At 37.1% G+C, this 14,887-nt stretch overlaps 1 long non-coding RNA gene across 1 annotated transcript in view; it reads right to left on the reverse strand.

Annotated features, from left to right (window-relative positions):
* Positions 1 to 8,977: 8,977 nt before the first annotated feature.
* LOC140509094 (uncharacterized) overlaps positions 8,978 to 14,887 on the reverse strand; it is a 48,212-nt gene continuing 42,302 nt past the window's right edge. The window contains exon 4 of the long non-coding RNA XR_011968565.1: positions 8,978 to 9,575. This is a non-coding gene — a long non-coding RNA (uncharacterized lncRNA). The remainder of the gene's footprint in view (positions 9,576 to 14,887) is intronic.

Below are 14,887 nucleotides of genomic sequence, written 5' to 3' on the forward strand. Positions count from 1 at the left end.
CATATTATGATTTCATGCATATAGATACTTTCTCCACTGAAATATATTATGCTCTCTCTACTTCTTTGCAGATTATCTTTATAAATTGCTATGTACTTTTTTCCTGTCCTAACTGTTTATGTGACCAACCTCTTCTGATGACAGTTATGGAATTTGATGCCAACCCTGTGGTAGAAGCTTTTTTCAAATTTTTAGAGTTTGCCTGCCAAAGATCACACTTTACTGACAAAATTTTGTTAAATACGACAAAATGTTCAGTTCTGAGACATCCTTTATCATTAGAGACTGGGTGGCAATTAGGTGGCACACTGGATAGAGTGCCTGACCTGAAGTCAGGAAGACTCTCTCCCTGAGTTCAAATTTGGCCTTAGACATGTACCAGCTGTATGGCCTTGGGAAAGTCACTTAACTCTGTTTACCTCAGTTTCCTCATCTGTAAAATGAGCTGGAGAAGGAAATGGCAAACCACTCCAATATCTCTGCCAACAAAACCCTAAATGGGGTCATGAAGAGTAGGATACTACTGAAATGACTGACTTTTAAGGAGGCATTGAACTTGAGAAAGCTTTTGAGTAGAGGAGACACATTATTGACAATCAGAGACTTGCACACACCTCATAAATGTAACATAGGTAGTAAAGCTTTTTGCAACATCAGAGAATGTATTCTAGAGAGAAAACCTGCTAGTGTGGTGATCATAGGAAACTTCCCTTTTTATCTTTATTTTTCCCTATTTGAGTGTAAGTTTCTTGAAGTCAGTAGGAGCTTAATAAATGAATTTTTATTCATCCAGTTAAAAAAGAGAAACTGCTCCTGCCTTTAGGGAGTTAATATTTTGTTTGAGACATAAAATATGTATATAGGTGTAATGGTAATTTAAATGGGAAGATCTTTGACCTGCTTAAATCACTTGGAAGCCTAAGTCACATGTGGCGGGAGGAGCTCGCTGAACGCGTGGAACAGAAAGGGGGAAGCAGAGCTGAGAGGAAGTTGGTCAGGCTAGTCAGAGCTGGGAAGGACAGAAAAAGCAGGAGGCAGCTGGGGTAGCAACTAGCATGAGTGGGATTGTTTGTAATTTTGTTTAAGGGAGCTGGTTTGTGGGAAGCCTAATAGAGGGAAGGCTTGGGGCTGATGTTGTACTCTGCACTGTTATTGTGTATAGATTTTTGTCACTATGATGAATTTGGTTTTCTGGTGTTGGGATTTGGCGTTTTGGTATTTTAATAAATGTTTTTCTTCTGCCTTCTAGATGGAGAGTCTGTTATACTCTGTGATTTAGAACTATGCCAGAATATTCATAGTTGCCCTTGTGGCAGTGAATATTGCCTTGGTGATAAAGTAAATAAAGTATAATTTCTGAAGGGAGTGGACATTGATAACTGGGAGGCCCAGAAAAGGCCTCCTGTGGAGGTAGTACCTTTCCTAATGGGTCTCTCATTACATATAGACAATTTGTGCTAGAAAATTAGTTGCAAAGATTAAATTATGTGGGGAAAATATCATTTACACTTGTCACTTGTTAACAATTGGAGTGTTAAGATGCCGGAGCTTGTCTTGCACTATAGCAGTGTTTACTGGCTTATGAGATAAATATGATCCCATCCTCAAAATAAAAGAACATAAAACAATCAGTGAAGTGAAAGAATAGGACTCTTTTGCTTCTAAGATCCCTTTCAGCTATCCATATATGATCCTATGAAAATCATTATAAAGCATTGCAGTGGCATGTTATTGAAAAAAAGAAGGACATATATGGTACAGTAAAAAGGTGACAGGGTGATATATAACAGGAGTGGAATTTTTGCACCAATTTCATGCTTGAAGTTTGCTTCTATTTGGGATGGAGGGTAAAATCAATTATATTATTGAATGTTAAAGAAGAAGATATTTGTCTTTAAGAAGTCTGGATGCAGAGATGAGAGCAGGGAAATTGGTGGCTCTCATCTGATTAATCCATGAAGACATCCACAAGGAGATGGGATTTTAGGAGCTGAACGAATGTAGAAAAAGAATTGGTTTAGGGAATTGGGAGTGACAACTAAGAGAGAGGTGAAGATAGTCAAACAAACCATTTGTTGTTCAGTCTTGTCAACTCTCCCCCCATTTGCAGTTTTCTTGGTTTGCTATTTCCTTCTCAACCTCATTTTACAGTCGAGCAACTGAGGCAAACAAAGTTAAGTGACTTGCCCAGGGTCACACAGCTAGTCAGTGAGATTGGATTTTAACTCATGAAGATTCTAAGATTCATGAAGAATACTTGATTCTAAACCCAGTGCTTTTTGTACTGAACCACCTAGCTGCCCCAAACAAACTTGGTGGAGTCTAATATGACATTATTTTAATTGTTTAGGGGAAAACCATTTTAAACCAATTAAACTACTTCACTATGCCAAAGCACAAAACAGTCTTCTATGTGACAAGAATACAAAATTCTCAGTTTAATGACACTGAACACAGGGGAAGGGGCTATAATATAGCTTCTTAAAAAAAAATAATAGTCTTTTTTCCAACCAATGAGAAAAAATTGACAATGTATTTGCAGCCTCCAATGGTGTTCACAAACTTGGCCTACGGCATTTCCTGGGGAATTAATGACCAGAGGGAATTAAGAGGCCTTTGGCTTTTCCTCAGGCCATCAGATTTCCTAGCCAGTCATTAATCCCTAACAAATGTGCTGGGCCTCAATCATTAGAGTTTAATTGAGATGTCACCAAAAGGGTTAAAGAAGTTTTGACTATTTTACCACATGAATATCAGTAGTGAAATGCATTTAGAATCCCTGTTTAAAAGACACGTAATTGCCTCAGATTCTTTATATTATCATAACTCTTCAAAATTGATTGGTTTTAGGTTTATGGAAAAATATGCAAATTTACAGAGAATATGACATACATTTCTCATTGTGGGTATAAAAGTAGTTCACACAGAATTCATTTGATTGAGTTTGATTACTGAACAAAATCTAATTATTTTAGATACATGTTCAGGCTTTTCTGGTGTTGCATACTGTAGAAGAAAAATATTTGGCATGTGTGATTGTTTTTGTCAGTTTAAAAATTTGTTGTGTACATAATATCTGCTCAGGGTCTCTCTTGTTTATGAATCACTTACAATGACTTTTTTTTTTTTTAAGACACTAAAAGGAACCAAGAAGATCAGGAACTTATCTAGAAAGAAGCAGTCATTCTGCTCACAACCAAATTGTGCATGGAGACTTGGACTTTGTACAACTGTTGCCTTGACCTCTTGAAACTTTGTGCATACTTTGTGGGGGTCTTTCTAGGGTTTTAATAGGAGTTCCTTAATGGTATACTAGCCAGAAGATGTCAGCCAGCTGTCATTTAATCTTACTCATCATAGATGAAAGTGGCTAATCAATCCTCAGAGAGAGAAGGAAACAGAAAAGGAAAAGGAGCAATACATTTTGGGGGGCTGTTAAATACATTCAATAGTCAATAAATAGTTTTAAGCACCTACCATGTGCCAGGTACTGTGCTAAACTGGTGATATAAATAAGAAAAGAAAGATAGTCCCTGCCCTCATGGAATTTACAATCTAATAGATGAAGATAATATGCAAAAGAAAGCTCAAAGGAAGGGGATTTGAGGGGATACCTAGCAACATGGGGGCATGATCTGGAACAAAGCAGAACTGCTGATGGAAATTGAAGTTACGTACAAAGTTCTAAGTCCTATATAAAGGAAGGTTTTGGAAGGAGAAAATATGCTTAATGAAGATAAAGTGAAGGCATTGAAATGAGCACCGCTTAGAGTCTGAAGATGCGGGTTCAAATCGCACATCTGATGCTTTCTCCTTGTGTGATCCGAAGCCAATCACTCACGGTGCTGAGCAGTCAAATGAGGAGAATGGCCCAGAATGCTTCTGAGGCAGCCTCTACGTCTAGATTTTTGATTTTCTGGATATAGTGACTGTGACTCTGGGGCTCTTGTTGATTACATTCCTTATTAATATTTTCTTGGTTGCATGTGAAATGAAGGGCCCTGTGCTTGTGAAGTAGCTGGTGGTATAGTGGAGAGAGCACTGGCCCTGGACTTGGGGAGACCTGAGCCCCTAAATACTTGGATCACTATGAACATGTCACTCAACCTCTGACTGTCTTAACTTCCTCAACTGAAAAATGGGGATAATAATAGCACCAGCCTCCCAGGACTGATGTGAGGATGAAATGGGATAAGATTTGTAAAGCCATAGTGGATACTTAAACAATACTTATTTCTCTTTAACCTTGCATAATTTGAGACCAGTGATTTTCTTTAGGTGGTGTTGATGGGTACATATCTGAGCAGATTTTTATTCTCCCATGAGTCTTTCTTTCTTTGGTCTAAAGTGCCCTTTCACATTGTTTAGTGAGTGTGTTAGTTAAATTTCCCCTGTGGGTTAATGTATTGTTAGTAGCTTTGGGGTCTTTGCTATGAAACACAGAAAATCCTCTCTCTAGAAGATGAATAGATCCCCCTGGTGAACTGGGCCTTGAAATATGAATGTGATCCCAAAGTTTGGGATTGACCAGGGAGAAAAGTGAGTTGATCTGGGTGAATAGGGAGGCAGCAGGTGCTGGTAATCTAATGGGGATAGTTTTTGTCTATTACTCTGAGGCTACCTATAGGGGAATTGGACAAAGATCCTAGAACAACTCTACATGGTTTTGGTTTTTATTATTCCCTATAAAGGGTGAACCATTGTATTGTGGCTGCCAAGAGAAGGGTCTTGGAATAAGAATAAGAGAGCCAGAAATGACCTCCTTATAGAGAAGCAGTATTATAGAGGATTAGGTTTTCCCTGGAGGCTTTGCATTTCCATCTGTGTTTGAGTTCCCCAAGGAAACCCCTGTGTGTCCAGCACAGAGAAGCCAAGGAAGTGTGATCACATAGGATAACTTTATTACTAAGAGAGTAAGGACTACATCTTTCCCAACTTTGGTGCACAGTACTTATCTCTCAGGTGTGCCTGTGCCAGATAGCGTTAAACCATGGAGCTCCAACTAACAGCTTAAAGTCAGTTACTCTTGTCTGTCACTGTTAAACAAATGCAAACACTTTTTTAATGTATTCAGCACCAGTGAAGAGAAAGGAAAAAAACAAAACATCATGGACACTCATAAGAGTGACAGTAACCATCAGAGTTGACCTATGTACACTTGCTGGCCATGGAACTAACACCAGAAAGTCTATTATTAGACACCAAAGGACTAAAACAAGTCTTAGCCTATACCTATGACATTCAGTGATTCTCTCTTACATGAAATTGATGGTTGCCAATAAAGTGTTCACTACATCAGCCAAAGGATGGCAAATAAAGACAGACAGATATGTTGCTCAGTGGATAGAGCAGTGGGTCTGAAGTCAGGAAGACTAGTGGTAGAATCCTGTCTAGATGTGTGACCTTGGGCAAGTCCCTTAACCTCTGTTTCCCTCAAGTTCCTTATCTGTAAAATGGGGTATACTTATAGCTCCTGTTTCATAGGAATATTGTGAAGATCAAATGAGATGATGTTTGGAGTCAGCACAGTGCTTGACTCCAGGACTATTGCTCTATCCACTGAACCATCTACACAACATATACAGAGAAGCAAAAGAACATTTAAATTCCGTAAATATTTTTCAAGTGCCTACTATGTGCCAAGCATTATGCTAAGTGATGGAGATACAAATAAAAAGAAAGACAACCTTTGTCTTCAAGGAGCTTACAATTTAATTGGGAAGACAAAACACAGAAGAAAGTTGAAAGGAAGGGAAGGGGAACCCAAGATGAGAGCATGATCTTCTGGAGTCCAGATCAAGTAGAGATGCTGCTTGGAAATGGAGAATTACTTGGAAAATTCAGCTCTCATCCCATTATAAACATAGAAGCATAGTGTTTGGTAAAACCAAAAACCCAGTCTACTGGGTAAGTACTCACTATTTGATAAAAATTGGTGGCAAAAATGTAAGACAGTGTGGCAGAAATGAAGTATAGGTGTGAAGTGTTGGACTACACTTAATTTCTGCTGTATTGTCTTACATAATAGATGTAAACAGTTTTATAAACAAATCAACTGAGCATGGGGTGGTGAAGAACCAGACATGGCTGAACAATTGGAATGACAACAGATGCTGTGTAGATAGTCTGTTCCCCTGTTTGACCTCTATATGTTTTAATCAGGACCAAGTGTTTTTTGTGAGTTGAAGTTTATAGGACAGTCTGAAATTTATTTTGCTAGACGCCCTCTACTCCATTCTCTAAGGCTATAAGTTGCAGAGAAGATGCCAACTTACAACTTTAAAGGGGATTTTCCCACTCAGGAGTCTGCCATATCAGTGACATCATAGACCCAGTCCCTATCCCTCTCCTACTACTGTATTATTGATTATGTATAGTGCACATCTCACACAAAAATAGAAATGAAAAAGGATGAGATAAAGATGAAATGATATTTTATCCTAAGGCTCAAGTTTAATGAGTAGGATGGTCAGATTTGAACATTAGGAAAATCACCTTGGTAACTGTTTGAAGGAATGACTAGAATGAGAAAAGATTTGAGACCAGGAGTCCATTTTGGAAGCTATTGTAATAGTCCATGTGAGAAGTGATGGTGCCCTGAATCAGGATGCGGGTTGTTTGAATAGAGAGAAGAGGATAGAGGTTAGAGATATCATTGAGCCAATAATGGCATGGTTTGGTAATTGATTGGAAATGTGCAAAAGGATACTGAGGTCATATATAAACCTAGATAACTAGAACGATATGGGTATTTTGACACTAATAAGGAAATTTGGAAGAGAGATGGGATATTTCTTGGGGGGAGAGACATAAGGTCATAGAATTAGAGCTGGAAGAACCTTAGAGGGCTTTGAGTGTAACCTTATCATTTAAAAAATAAGGAAACTTACCTAGCATGCAGATCCAACCCATCTATGCCAGTTTAGCTTGAGAGATACATTTTGTACTAACCAAAATGAAATGGGGAGAAGTTGGTCTCTTCCTAATCTACCACTAGCATCAAGGGTGAATGCTGCCCCACCAGGTATCTTTTCCAGCCATGAAGCAATCTGAGGGAAGAGGATGGGTATACTGTGTGTTTGGAAGTTTTGCATATGAAACCTGAAGCTGCTATAGGGCTGGAAAAAACCCTGATGGTGTTTAGGTAATAACTGTCCTAAGGGACTTACTTCTAGAGCTAAAGTGGGGAGGTTGGGAGCTTTCATATCAAAAGAAAATGGGAAAGCATTGGGAAATAAAGTAGGTGTTGGTTATTTTAAAGACAAGATCCAAGATTGGCAATTGAGGGGACAATGGAATGTGATCCATCTTTCTATCCTCTAAATGGTTGATCACGTTTCCCTGGGATCATACCACAGAAGGGGGAAAGTAGTAAAAGTTTAATGACCAGTTTTCTAGAAAGGAAAAAATGTACATATAGTATATTTTTGATTTTAATCCACCTTATTAAGGTATTTTTTTTGTCTGGATAATCAACAAAACAACAAATTAAGCCCTATTTTTAGCTTTTGCCAATTCCTGGGGTTTAAATGCTCACAGTGAAAATTGTACAACTTTCTATGGGGAGCTGGCTATAGCATAGGGCCATAGTCTCATTGAGTCAGGTCATGGTGCTTCAGGAATGTCTAGGCTGTAGCCCCTACTTTGGAGACCACTGAATATCTGATAATCCAGAGCTTCAAATTGCACAAAATGATTGACATGAATTCACAAAAAAGATGTAGATTAGATGTGATTGATCCTAAAGCAAAACCAAATAGTAACATTCCCATGCAATTGCTTTAAAAATGGCAGACAACAATCTGGGAAACCTTCTCTCAGGCATGTTAGGATTTGCTAGATCAGAGGGAGCCTGATATCTGACAGTATGCACTCCACAATCCTGTACAGTGTCTAAATCTTTAGAGATGCTGCATCATGGATTAACTGCCATTTCTTGAAGAAGTCAAGGCAATAAGCATGGGGAAAAATTGTATGGACATACATGATATGCCTGATGGAAATTTCAAGGCAAATTTAATGTGGCTTTTTTTTTTTTTAAGACAGGGCAGACTTAAGAAAGAATGGTAGATGTCATGGCCTGACCTTGTCTAGAGAACATCATACGTTCATGGTTCTGAGTAATGCATGGGTTTCCAAAGCATCTACTGTTCACATGTCACTTTCTCTCCCTAAACTTCTCTCTTGGAAATTTGGGGATTTGCCTTGAACTTATTTGCTTCACCTACCACAGAGCAAATTACAAGCTTAGAAAACAGCTCCTCCTCCAAGACTAGTTGACCACAGTACCCCTAACTGGAGGCATTCCAGACAATTTTCTGTTGAAAAATATAATTTACATTCAGCCAGACAAGTTGTATGCTAAAATTTTATCTTGATGCAAATTAAAAGTGACGAGGTATAATCTGGAAAAATGAAGTTTATAATGGAAACAGCAACTGAACCTTAGCTACAGCGTTATAAACTGAGTGCTAACTTTCCTTGAGGGGAGAAAATGGTCAAAGAGAGAATGTAAGGCCAAAATGGATCTTCCAATCTGAAATGTTTACAGCAGTACCTTTGTAATCCTAGAGCTAAGGGGAATCAGCTTTCCTGTTATAAAATATGCTCTTTACAAATCCCAAAACACAGCAATTTTAAGTGTCTCTGGTAGAATATCTTCAATTATTACATGTACTAAATGTTATCATTTACCTCTACTTGTAGGATACATATAAGTGGTATGGTGGCTAGAGAACTGGACTTAGAGTCAGGAAGACTTGAATTCAAATCCAGCCTCAGACACTTACTAGCTGTTTGACTGGGCAAATCACTTAACCTTTGCCTGCTTCAGTTTATTTGTCTGTAACAGTAGTACCTACCTTGCAGGATAACCATGAAGATCAAATGAGATAATATTTGCAAAGTACTTGGCACACAGAAGGTGCTTAATAAATGCTTGTTCCCTTCTCCCTATTATTTTTTGTCTTACCAAATAAGATCGACCATCTCACTCTTCATCCACTGGATACGTGTTCTCATAAATGTAGCGATTGTCTCCATTTGGGCTGATTGCAAGTCACCTGTTCCTTTTCATTCAGTGTGGTTTTGTTCATGTTCTTTCATTGATGCTCCTTAAAAGATTAACTTACTACACTAAAAGTCTTTCCACATGTCTTTTTTTTTAATTTTTTTTTTTTACTATTTGTGAGTACCAGTGAGGGATTTTTCCCATTTGTCCTCACTTGCTCTCATCACATGTGAGGTCTACCTCCATTTATGAATACAAATTTTCTTGATGATATGCTTTATTCCATTTCTTGTGCCTTGGTCAACATTGGAAATATGTTGCAGTCCACTGAATAATAACCGCAATAATAATAATTATTATAACATCTGACATGAGGATATTGCCTTAGTTATGCAAATACATTATCTCATTTGATCTCACCATCCATGTCTTCATCACTCTTTGGATTATCTCTTCTTTTATTTAAGGCACTTCATTAACTCCTTGTTCCCTTGTAGTGAGAACGTGATATTCATAGCATCTAGGGCTATGAATTCTGAATCACGAAATACAACAGACTCTCCACCTGGAAGACAGAAACAAAACATCTATTCAGACACCAGAAAGCCAAATCCATCATAGTAACAAAAATCTATATACCATAACCGTACAGAGGATAACACCAGCCCCAAGCTTTCCCTCTAATAGGCTTCCCACAAACCAGCTCCATTAAGCAAATCACAAGCAAGCTCTCTCACTCTCACTAGCCAACAGCCTGCTTTCTCTCTTCCCCTCAGGTCCAACTACTCTGACTAATTTCCTCTCAGCTCTGCTCCAGTTCTGCCTCTTCCTCTTCTGCCCCTTCCTGTTCAACCTCTTCCTGTTCTACCTGTTCAGCAAGCTCCTCCCACCACAGACTCATGTGACTAAAGCTTCCTTGTGACCTGACAAGTCACATGGGTCTGTTAATGAATGAGAAAGATCTTCCCTTTTAAAATACCATTACATCCCTCTAGAAAAATATAAACTACCCAGCTTATCATTGAAAACTTTTCACAGTCTGGCAACAGCCCAACTTTCTAGATTTATCTCATATTATTCCATTTCTATCTGTTAGCCGCTATTCATTCCCACTAACTTCCCTACATGCTATTCTCTGGACTTGGTTGTCTTTCTTCTTCCTCTGTGCCTTTGTAAAGACCTACCTCCATACCTGGAATTCACTCTCTCCTTCATCTCTCTATTGGAATCAATACTTTCCTTCAAAGCTTACCCCATATACTATCTCCTCTCAGAATCCTCCAGTCCCCCATCTCCCCACTGATCTCTACTTCCTCAGAGAAACATGTATGCACGTGTGTATGTATGTACTCTGAATTCTCCTTGAGGGATACATACATACATACATACGTACATATTATAAATGGTCCTTGTGTTTTCAGTGATGAGCATAGTGCCTTGAAAATAGTAAGAGGTTAATGAATTCTGACTGCATTGGGTTTTTCTAAAGCAGAGTTCTGACCCTGTCACATACATACGCAGACACATACATACCTGCTCAATGAGATCTGGGGTCTCTTTATTACCTCCAGGATCAAATATAAACATATATGTTTGGCATTTGAGGATCTTCATAACCTGGCCCCTTTCTTGTTTTCTATATTCTTTTTTTTTTTTTTACTCTCCTTTGCTCATTCTATGATTTAATTACACTGGTTATGTGCAGTTCCTGGAACACTCCATCTCTTATTTCTATTTCCTCCCTCCACGCCTTTGTCCTCATGTCTGGAATGTTCTGTCCTTTTCTACCTCTTGCTTTTCCTGATTTCCTCTAAAGACTCAGCCCAAGTCCCATGTTCTACCTTCTGTAGCACTTTCCCAGTTCCCACACACTAAGACCTGACCCTATCAGCCACTGCTGATGCTTTCCTTTTTCACATTATTTCCTATTTTGCATAGCTCATGTGTTATTTACATGTTGTCCCCCCTATTAGAATGCTTACTCCTTGGTGATGGAATATTTTTGTCCTTTTTTGTATTCCCAACATTTGTCACATAGTAAATTCTTAATAAATTCTCCTTAACTTGGCTTATTTGATTTGGATTACCTTTAACTTTTACTCCTTGGAGACTGATAGGATAAGATTTGCAACTATACACTATTAGATGGGCAGGAGGAGTTTCTGTTAAGTGGGTCTTTGTGCAAATGAACAAGTTGGAATTGTTAAAAGCATACTGAGATATACCAAACATAATATAGTCCACTCTTTTTCTCCTATTCAATTGTAACATCAATCATTATATCAGCTCATTCTGAGTCAATTTTGTTACATAATTTAATGGTGTCCATCTCTCCCCATATGTGTGTACACACACACACACACACACACACACACATACACACAGACACACACACACTGAAATTGCTATTGCTTGTTAGACCCCCAAATTAGTAAGGATTTGATCTGTGAGGGATTAAAGCTATAGGTAACCCGAATCCAAGTAAACCAAGTTAACATGCATTTATTAGTTCTTAGAATCTATGTCTCACCTTCCCTCTATTATGAGTCTCTTTCTCACTCATGGTAAAAATATACTTGAATTTTTACTACTATTTCTACCTTTCTGTGAGATTAATGGAAACTTAATCATTACTAAAAATAGGACTATCAGCTGTAGATGATCCAAATAAATTATAGATGGATATTACCATCTACTTAATTAGTTTTTAATTAAAACAATGAATAAGCATAGGCAGAGAAACATAGGTAGGTTTTGGTTTGGACAAGCATGCAAAATGTGACCAATCACCCCTCAGTGATATATTCTAACCCTCCACATTTATGGTGGTAGAACAATGCTACCTACATGGGAGACAATCTATTTTGTTTTCATGGGATAAATGAAAACTTCAAAGTGCTCTGGATCTTTGATTTTTTAAAAAATGATTATATGCTCTTGGCATAAAGCTCATTTTTTTTTTTCCTGTGGGCTTCACAAGATGCTTAATGCTCAGCAGTAGCCATGGAAAATCACAATGATAGAATTGAGTAGAATCAGAAGGATCAGGTTTTGTACCTGTGGCAAGCAGCATAAAATACATTTGGGGTATATAGCCTGAAGTGTGCTATCAAGTCACTTACTTAAAATGAATTCAGTTGTTTGGGAGCAGTGACTGGGAAGAGAGAGAGGAAGAGACTCCAGGAAAATGCCCCGACTGAGACTTGGGACACAGAGGCCTCTGTAAGGCAACCCATGGTGGAGAACAGGGCAGGATGAGGCTCTAGAAGGACTGGGGACTGAGAGTAAGGATGTAACTTTCTACTGAAACTAGTTCTTCTTGCTGACCAAGTGCTTAGCTAAGTTGTTTCCACACTGTTGAAGAACTGGAAATGCTATCTTTAAATTTGAACTATCAGGGGCAAAACCTAGTTACAGTTCTGGAAATTAGTATATTAGTATATTAACTGCCTTTTTGAGATTGTGTCTGCTCTTGGCTGAAACAGCTGGTTGAAAAGTGAAAAATTCAGATAATCAACTGGTCATTTACATGTTATTTACATAACACCAAACAATTGGTTTGATGGATATTTTTCCCTGATGAATTAATCAAGGAACTTAGACCGAATGAAATATCAATTTGATTCAGAGAATCCTGGTTATAGTTTGTTTCAGTTAAATAATCAAGCAGTGCAATAGAAGAAAATAATATTGTGCTTGGACTTAGCAGAGACATTTGTTTGAATCCTACCTTGGACACATACTTTATAATATAATTTAACATCTGGCAATCTTCTTTCCTATTATTCCCCTTGTCCCCCCAATTATTTCTCTTGATATTTTGTTTTACAAATGAATTGTCATTATTTTGCCTAGCCTTCTAATATATACTTACTAGGTATCATAGCAAAATTATAAATACTCTAACCCTTCCTTTTCTCCTTTGTAAAACTGAGGTAAGAACAACTCCAATACTTATCTCATACAATTATTATGAGGATCAGAGGAGATATTTGAAAACTGATATATAAATGTCAGTTATTAATCTTAGAAAATGTAAAAATTGAGAGCCAGTTTGAATTAGTACCCAAGGAATTTTGCTTGCTTTAATTTTGTAGCATTTGAATAAGCTTTTATTGATTATCTTTTGTTTCATACCACTTACATTTTCCCTATATCCACCACCTCCTCCTTCCAGAAAGCCATTTTTATGGCAATAATTTTTTTAATAGAGGAAGAGAAAATAATCAGGAAAATAAATCAGCATATCATCTGATGACATATGAAATATTCCACTCGCGTGAACCTCTACAAGGTGAGAAATGCAGTATCTTTTCATGTTTCCTCTTTGGGACCAAGCTTGGTCAGTATAATTTTGCAGAATTCAACCTTACCTGTTTTTATACTGTCATTCTTTCTATTTTCATTGTTATCATCATTATTTATGTTGTTTTCCTGGCTCTACTTCCTTCTTTTAGCAGCAGATCACACAAATCTTTTCATTCGTGGAAAAGACTTTCCATCACGCTTGTCATTCTTTTTTATAGCACATGCACCATATTTGTTTATTTGTCCCAAAATTGATAAGGTCTACTTTATTTCCAGTACATGTGTGTGCATGTATGCGTACATATATGTATATACATATATGCCTATGTATATATATACACATACACTATAAATATTTTTGTGTATATGGAACATTTCTTTGTGTCAGTGACTTCCTTGGGGTATGTGTCTAATAGTGAACTCTGGGTGAAATGGTATGCATCTTTGCATTTATTTGCATAATTCCAAATTGTTTTCTAGAAGAGTTGTGTGAATGCCTAGCTCTACCAACGATGCATTAGGATACTTGTCTTTTCACAGACTTCCATCCCATTCTCATCTTCTGTAATCTTGAACTCAGCAGAGACCTGGGTTTGAATCCTACCTTAGAGACTTACTAGGTACCATAGCAAACTCCGAACTTTCTATTTTTCAGAATAGAAATAATGACAATTCCAATATCTATCTCATAAGGTTGTTATGAGGATGTTATCTTTGCCCGTTTTCTGGGTGTAAGCTAAAATCCGAGTTGTTTTGCTTCACATTTATTTTGCTAGTGATATTGAACATTCCATCATATTGTCATTGATAATTTGCAACTCTTTTGAGAACTCTTTTTAAAAATATATTTTGAACACTTACCTATTGACCACTTACCTATGACTTTTGGTCATGTATTTCTATTAGTTGTCTATGTAACTTGGATATGAAATCCTTATATGAAATACTTTTCCCAGTTACTTACTGTACTTCACATACATGCACTCATTTTGTATGAACATTTAAAATTTCACGTAATCAAAATGATTTATTTTATCTTTTATAATTGCTTGTGACTCCTGTTCAGTTAAAAATAAATTTATAGCAGAAAGGCATATATTGGGTTTTGTGGTATGATTTTTATAATATACTTCACATGTCCATTTTAATTTATTGTGGAATATCATGTGAAAGGTTGGTTTAACTCGAATTTCTGCTAGTGTTTTCCATTTTTCTGAGAGGTTCTTATAAAATAAGAAATTCTTTATTAGATCATTTATATTTATTGAACACTGGTTTATTGAGTTGTATGGTTATTTCTGATCTCCTGTTCTCTATCTGTTCCATTGGACTACTTATTTTTTTTAACCATTACCAAAATGATTTCCATACTTGTTACTTTATAATATACTTTGACATCTGGCAGTCTTCTTTCCTATTATTTTCCCCCCACATCCATTATTTATCTTGATATTTTGTCCTGCAAATGAATTTTGTTATTATTTTGTCTAGCTTTCTAACATACCCTTTTAATTGGTGTAGCTTAGAACAACATAACTGTGGTCACTTGAATATTCTTCAAATTTATAA

Source organism: Notamacropus eugenii, chromosome 5 (genome assembly GCF_028372415.1).
Source record: "Notamacropus eugenii isolate mMacEug1 chromosome 5, mMacEug1.pri_v2, whole genome shotgun sequence".
Lineage (NCBI taxonomy): Eukaryota > Metazoa > Chordata > Mammalia > Diprotodontia > Macropodidae > Notamacropus > Notamacropus eugenii.